Raw genomic sequence first — 11,056 nt, 5'->3', positions numbered from 1 at the left:
CCACCAGCTAAGAGGACTAACTTTGAATGATCATATCGCATCCATCTCTTAGTCATTTTGAGTGATTCAAAGTGCCTCATAAGCTCTCTTAGTCGCCCGCACGCGACATTCGTCCACTCATACTATGTCTCAAATTGACTTGACAATGTGGTACTACTACCCAGATTTTCCAACAATAAATCTTAAGTTCGTAGAGTAAGCTCCAATGATCTTATAATTTCTGCAAAAACAACTTTGGGGAAAAAACTGTATATGGAATAGTTATCCTTTACAGCTTATTTTACATGTAAAATTTATGTTACTGCAAGTTGCATTTGCAATATCTGCAGTCACCAGGCGGGCCTGCCCTTGCATTTTCAGTGAATAAACTAGTCCAATTCATGCACTCACCTTGGTGAATAAACTAGCGTCTCTTGGTTACCTCAAAGCCCCCAGCATGTGTGGCTTGTACATTATCTCTAGACCTACGGCCTCAACTTTGTTATGGACAGAAACTTTACATCCAGCTATGTTGCCTATTACGGATGCACTCAGATTAGTTGGTCTTTTCGCAAGCAACGAACAGTGGCACGCTCATCCACTGAAGCAGACTACAGAACTGTTTCCGCTGAGCAAAAAATGGTGTACTAATCTGCTTCAAGAGCTCCAGCTACCACTATGCTCAATTCCACGGATATGCTGTGAAAATGTAGGATCTACATATCTATGTAAATATCCAGTATTTCACAGTCGTATGAAGCACAGAACCATGTATTTTCACTTTGTGTGTGACCAAGTTTATAAAAAGGCATGGTAGACGTCACTCATGTTGGTTCTAGCCAGCAGTTTGCCAATTCTCACACAAACCCATTTTCCAGGTCTTTATTTCAGTCTCAGATAAGCAAGCTCATCCTCATAGACACGACACCGATCTTGACTTCCAGAGTAAGGATGATAATTGATAAACTATAGTTACTTCAGTTACTACAATCAAACTAGAACTGATGTAATTACAGTTACTTCTTGGATTAATATTAGTTTACCATATTAAGTTACGACCAATCAAAGACTGTTTTGAATAATTGTATAAAGATTGCCTACTTGTTATATTTCAACTGATAAATCTGTTCAAGTGATAAGTTAGAAGAATTTAACAAACCAGAAATAGTACTTCTAACTTATTATAGATTATAAGTAACCAACCGAAGATCTGAAAACATATATAATCCAACTACAACACATTTTACATGTCATTTGCTTCCGCATATTACACACTTTGCACTAATACATACTCCATCTGCTATAAATATAACAATGACTTGATAATATTATTATGTGAAAAGTCTGCTTTGTCTTTTGCAGCAAGTCATTATTTGGTGGCTTGGTATTCAGTAATATTCCCTGTGTAGTTGGTGCTGGAACAAGATCTGTCTCTATAAATCTATAATTCAAAGACAGTTACATATATTGCAGATATGGCTCAGGAGATGACAGACAGGAACGGGAACGATGGAGATATTGCTCTCTCTGTACTTGAGGATAATATGCATGAACCCTCCGGTGACCACTCCAGTGACGGCTGTTTGTAACTCTTCCTTTTATACAAAAGGTAAGTAGGTAACAAATAATAACAAATACTACAATCTATAAGTGTTTTGGCTAGATTGATAATTAAAGTTAAGTTTTCTTTCCGGTTCTCTGTTTTGTTAAGTAGCTAGAGACTTAGGTTTTTAATTTCCCTTAACCTGGAAATAAAATCAAAAGAGTTTTTTTTTATATATAGATAGCAGGCACATGCCAGGAGTCCAATCCTTGACATCTTTATGAGAAACCAAGATCTCGACCACAGCACCAACCCTCTCCAATCCTTGACATCTTTAAGAAAAACTAAGACCTCGATCACTGTATGAACCCTATGTTGGCAAAGAAGTTTCCTTGTCTTTTTTCTCGGAACGTTATAGTTTCAGAGAGTTGCTCAGATTTGTATCAATGAGCATGCTTATATAGAAGTCTTGAATTCGAAAATGGAACTCTTCTTTACAATCCCAAAAATGAAGTTTTAAGTGAAGGACAGTTTTGGTAGCATGAAATTTATTTAGTAACTATCAATCGGCACCATTCGGAATATTGTCCCATAAACAAGATCTTAAACTCATTGTATCATCTTTAATTTTGTAAACTAATAATGAGAACTATAAACAGGGAAACCACAACACAGAGCTATTTGCAGAAATATTAAGCAACTCTAACACAGCAACACTGTATCGAGTTTATGAATTACATTACATACTTCGATAAGTATGATTGAATCTATTATTAACCTTGTCATGAATATACTAGTCAATGAATTACTGAAATATTTACATGCAGCTAATTGCAGAGATGTTGGGCACATATTTTCTAATATTTGCGGGAGATTGCGCGGTGACGGTTAATTTGTCAAAGGACAAAGTGGTTACATTGCCGGGAGTTGCTATGGTATGGGGACTGGCTGTAATGGTGATGATTTACTCAATTGGACACATTTCTGGTGCTCATATTAATCCTGCTGTCACCATTGCATTCGCCTCTGTCAAGAGATTTCCGTGGAAACATGTAACTAACTATCTCCTGTGTTAACCCGTTAATGACCTAAATTTTGGTTTCTATTAACTTTATATATTCATTTTTATGATGATTTTAGCAAGTTTAAATATTTTTTATGACTAAATTTTGATACATTTACGAACACAACCTAGACTCATCTAAGAGCACGCCTTAAGATAGCCTCTCACATTTAAAAACAGACATCACGCCACAAACGATGAAATATAATAGCCTAACAGTACCTACACTCATCTAAGAGCATGCTTTGAGCTAAATTTTGTACAACATTTGCTAGCACGATCTTAAATTTTTTATAATGTTAGGTACCAGCTTATGTTGCAGCACAAATTATAGGGGCAACGTTAGCCAGCGAAACGATCAGGTTAATTTTTCAGGGTACTAAAGACATATCTCCGGGAACATTTCCGACAGGGACAAACCTGCAGTCTTTGGTGTTGGAGTTTATAATCACATTCTTCCTGATGTTTGTTATATCTGGTGTGGCCACCGATAACAGAGCTGTAAGTCTTCTTTCTTCACCTTGTTAATTAACCTGGTTAAAATGATATCCGAATTCCTAATACTCATTCGAGTTGAACAGATTTTTTAAATCCGCCTTCTATATACTTTGTCACGTTTAGGAATTGTTTTTTTCATGATGATTGGCTTCATTCAGTTTTAAATCGCTGTCGTCTATGTCAATGGCGTGTATTATTGAAGGAAATTTGCAACTTGAATAGATTAATAGTATAACAAAAAAAAATTCTCAACTATGCCTTGATAATTTTATTTTAAGCAATAAGCATCGAACAAATGCATGGGACCCTAATTTCTATCAACACTCTAGCCGAAAAAATCTAGTAGTTGAATTCTTTTTTCCTTGCGGAGATCAAGAGTTCGAGTAAATAAAGTGTTAGTAGAGTGATTGAGGAATAATGGACCAAAATGTCGCTTTTGAGTGCTAAATGGTCCAAAATGTCACTTTTGAAAATAATGGCCCAAAATGTTATTTCATAACGATACTTCGTCTTCCGTTTTGTATTTTTAATGTAAAACGGTACTTAGTGTGCCGTTTTGGTACTTTAATATTTTTTTTAATTTTTTTATAATGTGCAAAACGGTGGTTGAAGTAGCGTTTTGGCTCAAAACGGTACATCATATAGCGTTTTGTACCAAAACAGAACTTTATCTACCGTTTTACGCATAAAAAAAATTCAAAATGCCAAAACGTCACACGAAGTTCCGTTTTAGGTGTTTTGCATAAACGGTACACAGTGTACCGTTTTGAAGTGACATTTATGGTTATTTTTAACCCCCAAAGTGATATTTAGAACCAACACCCGTGATTGACCTCTCAGATATACGGAAAATTAACCGAGTCCTAGATTTTTTGGAGACGTACGGAATAGATCCGATATCTGAATTTTAAGGCCTTGATTTTTGTTAAACGTTAATGCAGATTGGCGAACTTGCAGGGCTTGCAATTGGAGCTATTGTGTTACTTAATGTGATTATTGCAGGGTACGTATAATGTACAACATTATTTTCTCTCCCCAATTTTTATTTCAAATATAATCAATACTCGCTCTATCTTATTGTTTCTTATATTTTTTGATTTATTATTCAACTTTTTACATTTCTATAAACAATAAAAACTTCAATGGATCATTATAGGACTTCAAGAAATAGGTGAAAAAGTAGTATCATCGTAATATACTGTTTGACAAATATGATAAGTCGACTGAATAACTTATAAGTCCGCAACAACTTATCGACGAACGTTTGTCGACTCAATTTATAAGTTGAATTTATAATTTATAAGATATTAAGTTGAATGTTAGTAACGACGTACTTTTCTCAACTTATTTTTAATTTTTCGTTTTTTATTAATTTTAGTTTTAAAAATATTTTTTAATATTAATCTAACTTTAAATATAAGAATTAAGATATTATATTTAAAATATTATTTATTTTAGTCGATTTAAGTAAAAAAATTGAATTATAAGTAAAATTATCTAAACACTTATATAACTTATAAGCATTCATCAATTTATCACTTATAAATCATTTATTTAGTTTAAGTTTAAATCATAATTTATTTATTTTAAGATTTATGAAAGGGGTACCCTATGGTTGAAGTATCTATCCTAAACCTTTTTTTTTCTGTTATTCTGATTCTCTGAACTTTTCTTGGAGTCGTTTTTATGATGGCTCATTTGTGAAATGGGTTGTTTGACAGACCAATAACAGGGGCATCAATGAATCCAGCAAGAAGTTTGGGCCCAGTTTTGGTGACGAGCCGCTACGACGGGATTTGGATATATCTGTTGGGTCCAATAGCTGGGGCAATATCTGGTGCCTGGATTTACAATATTATGAGATTCACAAACAAGCCACTTCGTGAAATTACCAAAAATGCCTCCTTTCTTACTAGAATTTCGCCCAGGAAATAATTCATCTAATATTTTTGTGCTCAATATTAACAGTGATGTAAAAACTAGCTATATAGTGTTATATCGAACCTCTGTAAAATTAAATAGAGCAGAAAGATAGATAAAGAGAGTGATTAGGGAGAAAAAAGAAGCTGCTTGGTACATTTTCATTTTTAACAAATGAGGTTATTTATAGCCAATACAAGCAACATGTTCATTAAATGCAATGTGAAATATCTACTCCTATGAATCTAGCATTACTATTTAACTTTTGACTACATGACAATCAACTTATAACACTCCCCTCTGATTGTCATGATAGTATGGATCATAAATTGCCTCGTTAAAATCTTGTCAAAGAAAAACCCAGTGGGATAAAAACTTTGGCGAAGGAAAAAAAGTACAATCTCCCCTTGGAAAAACTAATCATTCTCCGAAGTTTTGTTTTAAAAAATTTTTGAATCGTCGCATTCCAATGTTATGTCGTAACTTCCCAAATGTTTGAATTCGGTAATGATTTCGTGAATAAATCCGCAAGGTTGTCACATGATCGAATTTGTTGTATATCAATTTCTCCATTCTTTTGAAGTTCGTGAGTGTAAAAGAATTTTGGTGAAATGTGTTTCGTCCTGTCTCCTTTGATATATCCTTCCTTAAGTTGATCATGCACGCAGTGTTGTCCTCAAACATGACAGTAGGACTTCTTGTGATGTCCGGTAATCCACATGATTCTTGAATATTCTTGATGATAGACCGCAATCAAACACATTCTCTACTGCCTTTAGGAATTGCAATAAGTTCCGAGTGATTTGTTGAGGTTGCCATTGTAGTTTGTTTCGTGGATTTTCAGGAAATGGCTGCACCGCAACATGTAAATACATATCCAGTTTGTGATTTGCCAAAATGAGGATCTGATAAATATTCAACGTCTGCATATCCGATCAACTGAGATGTTGAGTTTTTCAAGAAATATAACCCAACATCAATTGTTCCACGAAGATAATGAAATATATGTTTGATCCCATTCCAATATCTGTCCATCGAAGCAGAGCTAAATCTAGCCAATAAGTTCACAGCAAAAGCAATATCTGGCCTTGCATTATTTGCAAGATACATAAGTGCACCAATTACACATAGATATGGAATTTCAGGACCAAAAACCTCTTCATCATCTTCTCGTGGTCGAAATGGATCTTTATCAGGCTCTAAAGATCTAACCACCATTGGAGTAGTCAATGGATAAGATTTATCCATGTAAAATCTGTTCAAAACCTTTTCTGTATATGTGGATTGGTGGAGGAAAATTCCTGTTGACAAGTGCTCGACTTGTATCCCAAGACAATATTTTGTCCTTCCAAAATCTTTCATTTCAAACTCTGTCTTTAGGTATATGACAGCATCATTAACCTCCGTAGCTATTCCTATAAGATTTAAATCATCCACATATACAGCAATAATTACAAAACCAGATTGTGATTTTTTGATAAAAACACATGGAGAAATTTGGTTATTAATATACCCATCTTTTTTAAATAACGACGTAGTCTGTTATACCACATACGACTAGATTGTTTCAGTCCATACAATGATCGTTGAAGTTTAATGGAGTATATATGACGAGGTTTCTTGAACTCATCCATTTTTAACCCTTCTGGGATTTTCATAAAAATTTCACTATCAAGTGAACCATACAGGTATGCAGTAACGACGTCCATAAGACGTGTTTCCAATTTTTCTTTAGATGCCATACCTAGTATAAAACGAAAAGTAATTCCATCCATCACCAACGAGTATGTCTCTTGATAATCAATGTCAGGCCTTTGAGAAAATCCCTGTGCTACAAGTCAGGCTTTATATCTCATAATTTCATTGTTTTCATTTCATTTTCTTATTAATACCCATTTATTCCCAACAGGGTTCACACCAATTGGTGTTTGGACAACAGGTCGAAATACTTCTCTTTTACGCAATAAATTTAATTCTGTTTGGATTGCGTCTTTCCATTTTGGCCAGTCTTTTCTTCGACGACATTCATCCACACTTTGTGGTTTAGGATCAGAATTTATGTCTACATTCAATGCTGTAGAATACACAAATACATCATCGATTATGGCTTACTTCGATCCCATAATTTCATATCATGCACATAATTTATTGAAATTTCATGATTGTTTAATCCCGTATCTTCAGGGACTGGAATCTCTTCAGGATATAATACCACTTCAGGGGTATTTGCTTCTTCTGGAGCATGTGCCACTTCCGGGGCAATTTTCTTTATTTTTCTTTTTCGTGGTGCAACATCTTTTACACTGACCGGTCTACCACGCTTCAGGCGTGGCTTTGATTCTATAACCAATTCTTTTGTATCTGATTTTTGAATTGGTATATCTATTCTAGCTGGAGTATTTACTGCAGGTATATGAGATTTAGTTATATTTCTAGAATCGTTAAATGCGTCAGACATTTGGATTACGATATTTTGCATATAAATAATTGTTTTAACTTCAAGTTCGCATTGACCGGTACGTGATCTAGAAAATATAATCCTGAAGCATTCCATGTTATGTCAGGATTAACTTTATTTAATTGTTTATCTCCCAATAAGGGAGGAAACATAGACTTGTCAAAATGACAATCTGCATATCTTGCGGTATATAAGTCTCCGGTTAGAGGCTCCAGATATTTAATTATTGATGTGGAATCAAAACCAATGTAGATACCTACTCTTCTTTGAGCTCCCATCTTCGATCTTTGTGGTGGAGCAATCGATACATATACAGCACTTCCGAAAATTTTGAAGTGAGAAATATTAGGAACTTGACCAAGTACCAGTTGTAGCGGAGAATGTTGGTTGTAGGAAGTTGGTCTAATCCTAATAATATTAGCAGCATGAAGTATTGCGTGACCCCAAATAGATGTAGGTAATTTTGTTTCAACAACAATGGTCTTGCAGTAAGTTGGAGTCTTTGATAATGGACTCGGCTAACCCATTTTGTGTATGTACATGAGGAAGTGGGTGTTCAACTGAGATTCCTATAGACATGCAATAGTCGAAAAAAGTTACAAATGTGAATTCTCCGACATTATCTAAATGAATTGACTTAATGCAATGATCTAGGAATTGAGCTCGTAATTTGATTATTTGGGCAAGTAATTTTGCAAAAGTATCATTATGAGTTGAGAGAAGACAAACATGAGACCATCTAGTTGAGGCATCGATTCATGTATCTTGTATATCCTACACCTATAAATAACCATATAAGTGGAACTTGTAAACTTACTTGGAAATAATATATTCTCTCATCTTCTCTCTTTCTCTTCTTCTCTTGGTTTATCTATTACTATATTTATAATAAAAAAATAATTCTACACTTATTTTTTTATTTAATTAAAATATTACATTTTTATTGAGAAAACCGTTAAGTAACGAGTGGTTCTAAATGTGATCCACAATCTGCGATTAATACATACAAAATATACGAATAACAGAAAGAACAAAAAGGATATAAAAGGAGAAGTTCTCAAGTCCAACGTATAACTGTCTCCTTATAACTATTACGGCCCTCACCGTATGTGCGAGTCGTTAGCCTCCCAGGATAAAATGAGAAAACAGCGTTGCTGCACGAACAGCGCCTTCGGCGAACAAGAACGGAGCAAGAAACTATCACCAGAAGAGAGTATGATTTTTGTTTAGGAGGCGGCTGTGTGGTATATTTCGAATAAATGAATAAACCCTAAACCTGATATGATAATATATAGGCTCGAGGGAAAACGTGTGAGCTACTTCACGCGTAATTAAATAAACCGCGTTAATTAATAATCAAATCCGTAATTGAATTAGATTATTATTATTATGCCAAATCAATTATAATAATTCTTATTAAAAACGAATTAAGAATTTAAGAGCCCAAACCCAGTGGAAATTAAATTTAGCAAAACTAGTCCGTCCGTAATTATTCGGGCCAATTTTCTGCTACATTCGTGTCCGCACGTCGCACACGCGGGCAACCTTGAAGGCTTCGCAAGCCTCGGATTGCCCCTCGAAAGCCCAAGATTTGCACCCCCCGCGCGCACGTAGGTGTTGAAACAATACATAAGTAACACATTTGAACACTACATAAGTGTTTTTATATACAGTTATGCATTCTCCTTAGCAAAATCAATGTGGGACTTTCATTATTCTACACAAATTTCCACAACTAAGAGACTAAGTGCATGTTTGGCGTTCCGTTTTTGTAACTTATATGCTGAAAATCTCATTCTGTATTTCATGCGACAGTTTGGGAACTTCGTTTATCGTGACATTTTAACACTTATATGACCATTATTCGAAAGTAGGGAAGTGCTAAAATTCCACTTCTCATTTTCCCGTTAGCGTCGATTTCCTCCTTTATTTTCTTCTTCACCCTACTATTGCATTGATTAAACTATTTTTCTTTATTCCAAAATTTATGATTAAAAGTTCCATTTTATTTAAATTGAATTTGAAGAAGTTTTAGTATTATTCTAATTTATGCCCCTTATCAATGTTATGTTGCAAAACGGAATGATATTGCCGCACATATTAAGTTAATATTTTATAATTTTTTTTATTTTGGGAAATACTAAAACCCCCAAATATTGTTACATTTTTTCCCAAATACTTTATAAATGGTAATTTTCATCGTAATATTATGTGACTCCGCGTGCATTCATACGCGCCCAATTGTTAAATCTTGACACATGTCATGCGACGTAATTTTACAATTTAAATTTTGGGTTACATAGCATTACTCTATCATTTTTAGTAATTTGAATTTCAATATTTATAGTTTATTTTTTTTCATTAATTATATATTCTTATATTAAATTATTATATTAAATTTATTTATTTTTAAAAAATTATGACTTATAAGTTATGATTTACCAAACACATTAGTAACTTATAAGTAACTTATACATAAAATTATCCAAACACTTAACTAACTTATAATTTACTATGTTCATATCACTTATATTGCACTTTTTAACTTTAAGTTATAAGTTACATTTTTTAAGGAACCCCAAACGGGCCCTAACTTTGGATGATCATATCTCATCCATCTCTCAGTCATTTTGAGTGATTCAAAGTGCCTCAGAAAGCTCTCCTGGGGGAGAACACATTCCAAATGTCACTTGTCGTGCGTACGTGACATTCGTCCACTCAAACTATGGATCAAATTGACTTGACAATGTGGGACTACAACCCACATTTTCCAACAATCCCCCACATGGATGAGATTGACATTTCAGTAGCACACACCAAATAGACAGACGCGGAGTTTGACTTGGTGATAGTTTCTTGATCAGATATAACATACGATAGGTAGATAATGCTCCTTGAACCTTCGCTCGAATAAGCATACCGACTTTACTGGTAGACAGTAGAAGTGCTTGTCCTTGAACTGTTCGATCGTTTGTGTAAACGATGATATACTTATCACTATATCCTTTCTGACTCGTTCAGTTCTCCTTTGAAGCGGCCCCACTTCTCTCCCATATAAGTGATCTTTATCTTATAAAGTAACCCGCATTTACTCAGCGTTCACTCCTGAACTCCATGTATTCACCAAAAGATCATTAAAAGCTCAAAGGACTAACCTCGTACCATACGGGTCTCACTGTTTCCTCATCATAGGAACAGGCCATGGGTTTCCCCCAAAATGATTTGGGCATCATGATTTAGTTGGCCCATTGAACCAAGTTATTGGAATCTCCAGTCAGCATTGGTTGGGTGTCCACCATGACGCCGTTAAGCAACAGGCTTAAGGTTTATCCCTCTCGATGATTTCTCAACCACTTCTCTTGATAACCCTTTGGTTAGCGGATCCGCGATATTATCCTTTGACGATATATAGTCAATAGTGATAATTCCGGTTGAGATCAATTATCTAATGAAACTATGTCGTCATCGTATATGATGAGACTTTCCATTATACATCGTGCTCTGTGCTCTACCAATAGCGGATTGACTGTCACAGTGTATCCCTATTGTAGTCACAAGCTTTGGCCATCTTGGAATATCCTTTAAAAATTGGCGT

At 34.7% G+C, this 11,056-nt stretch overlaps 1 pseudogene; it reads left to right on the top strand.

The window, feature by feature from the left end:
• The first annotated feature begins 436 nt into the window (after nucleotides 1-436).
• LOC141704535 (aquaporin NIP1-1-like) lies at nucleotides 437-5,049 on the top strand (annotated as a pseudogene).
• The last annotated feature ends 6,007 nt before the right edge of the window (nucleotides 5,050-11,056 follow it).

This window comes from Apium graveolens, unplaced genomic scaffold (assembly GCF_009905375.1).
Source record: "Apium graveolens cultivar Ventura unplaced genomic scaffold, ASM990537v1 ctg7942, whole genome shotgun sequence".
In the NCBI taxonomy this organism is placed as follows: Eukaryota; Viridiplantae; Streptophyta; class Magnoliopsida; order Apiales; family Apiaceae; genus Apium; species Apium graveolens.
Note: the sequence above shows the minus strand (reverse complement) of the source record. Positions and strands in the feature narration are given on the sequence as shown.